The sequence below is a fragment of the Poecilia latipinna genome, unplaced genomic scaffold (assembly GCF_001443285.1).
Source record: "Poecilia latipinna isolate Pla-1442-1.1 unplaced genomic scaffold, P_latipinna-1.0 Scaffold1070, whole genome shotgun sequence".
Taxonomy (NCBI): domain Eukaryota; kingdom Metazoa; phylum Chordata; class Actinopteri; order Cyprinodontiformes; family Poeciliidae; genus Poecilia; species Poecilia latipinna.
In genome coordinates, this window is record NW_015113686.1 from 131,968 (window position 1) to 134,299 (window position 2,332).

Consider the following 2,332-nt stretch of genomic DNA (forward strand, 5'->3'; position numbering starts at 1 on the left):
GCTCGGCCGTTTTGTTTCGCCGGCGTTTATCTGAGCTCGGCACATTATACTCTGTTTATCCTGCCCTGAAAGGGGGAGCTGGAAGTAATTACCATCATCCAGGCCTGATGGCTGCGTTCTCCGTTTGCTGCTGCAGCTTGATGTTGCTTTTCAGCCACAACACAAGCAGAAAACAGAAGGCAGGCGGAGATAAATGGAGGGAGCAGAGATACCAAGGGGGGCGAGCCAAACAGGAACTGCAGAACAAGAAGATTTGGGCGCAGAATGAATGTTTTTATCCCAATTTATTAGGGATCCTGTTGCCACGGTGAATGTTTTAACACATGCACTCATTACGAAGCAGATTGGTTACTTCTGGTTCAACATTTAAGTCTCACAGTGATATGAAAGAAATAAGAACACGTTGTTGTTGAGCGATGACTCATAAAGCAGGTAGGAAGGGAATCAGAATCTGGAGGCAGGAGGCATCACTCTGATTTGTAGATTATGTTGAAGGGAAGTTTCTAAAAACATAAACTGAAATTATCCAATAAAATTAGTTCAGCACCTTTGGATATACTGGATTTTATTTGTGTAGATTTTTCTGGAAGAAATCCTCTAAGTTTCATGAAAGAAGTGTCGAACAATTTGGAAGTTTAGGGAACATTTAAAATGAACATTTTGGACTAATTTTGCATCGCCTTCCATATTGTAAGCCCATTTGCTGACCAAAACTTTTTTGTGTTTAATGACTTCTCTATTTTATTTATTTCAGTTTCTAGAGCAAATTACCACAATATCAATGTCCTATTGTAACACAGGACGTCAAAATTCAGAAGTGTAAAAATGAGCAGTTAATTTTAAATTAGGATTATGTAACTATAGCTTGTAGTTTTTTGGTTGAAATATTGACAACTTTGGACAACAAAACATACTTAAAGGGGCATACTTAAAGGGACTCTAACATACTATGTATTTTAGAGTCACAGTATCGTTTTACAGCAGAATCATCTATGTTACCTTCAGTTGTTATAAAAATTCTACATATATTAAATATGGCTCAAAAGAAATTTGACTTGAAATTGGGCCTTGGTCCCTTTAAGAAGCTCCTGCCCTTTCTGAAACTCCGCCTTCAGGAAGTTATCACAACATGGCTTCACTATTAATCGCTTAGCAACGTTTTTACCAGTGTTTTATTGAGAAATAGCTCCTGTAATGAGCTCAGCAGATGCTCAGTTCCACCAGGTGTTTGCTAATTGCTGCTGGCTAGTCTGAAGGAGCTGAGAGGCGGAGGAATGCTCTGAGAGACAGAAGCTTGGAAACTGCAGCCGAATAGTTGCCATGGGAGATTAAAGGAAAGAATGAATGTTTTTGGTGAGGTAATAAAATTATAACATGATGTAAAGCTCAATGGAGTCGATTTTGGTGTTTTTATAAGCAATTTATTTTGAGTGAGAGCAAATGCAGGCAGGATCTGGGACCTTTCTGCTAATTCCTAACGAAAAACACGAATCTTTGGGTGTGACTCCAAAACACATTTTGAAGTCCTGAGAATGAGCTCAGAGTCTCAATCATCCTCTTGGTGGTTGTGTGAAGCGCAGGAAGTCCCCTCTTCCTTCAGCCAGAAGCCCATCTGTCCCTGACTTCATGTTTTCCACAGAGCCTGAAGGAAAAATGGATCGCCCTAACGTACCTCAGACGGACAAACAATGACCTGCTTGTGTTCATATAAAACCTGGATGCTTCTGTTGGGCGTATTTCACAGCAACACTTCAGTTAGGAGCCGATCCGTCTTGTTTACTTACCGAAACAGAACAAGAACTCCAGAGAGTGAAGCTTTTGTCAATCACAAGAAAACAACTCAAAGAACCCAGAAGGAGAAAACTGCTGCCAGAGCAGGAAACTCTCCTCCTCTACTTCCTTCTTCTCCTGCTCCCACCAATAGGATTTCTGCGTTTTTCCCCATTAAGGCGCTGTGCATAAATAGCAAAGCTCTGCCCCAATTTATAAAATTGCTTTCCCTTTTTAGCCGGGACCCTGAGGAAAGAGAATTAGCCTTGACTCATGGAGTGACGGAAGCTTTCGATCGTTAAGTTACGCTGGGTCACATGAAAACTAAAAGGACATCAAACAGCTTAAACTTTCCTCTTTGATGAAACGTATAGTTGGAGTAGTTTAGGTTATGCTGCTATAGGCAGGGCTGAAAAGATTAACTGTGATTAATCAGTTATTGAAGTCATTCTCGGCCAATTTAATAATCGATAAATCATCAACTGGAGTACACAAACTCTAAAAAAAAAAAAAAAAAAAAAAAAAACCATTTTTTGAAAAAACAAAACCCCCAAGAGAGGAA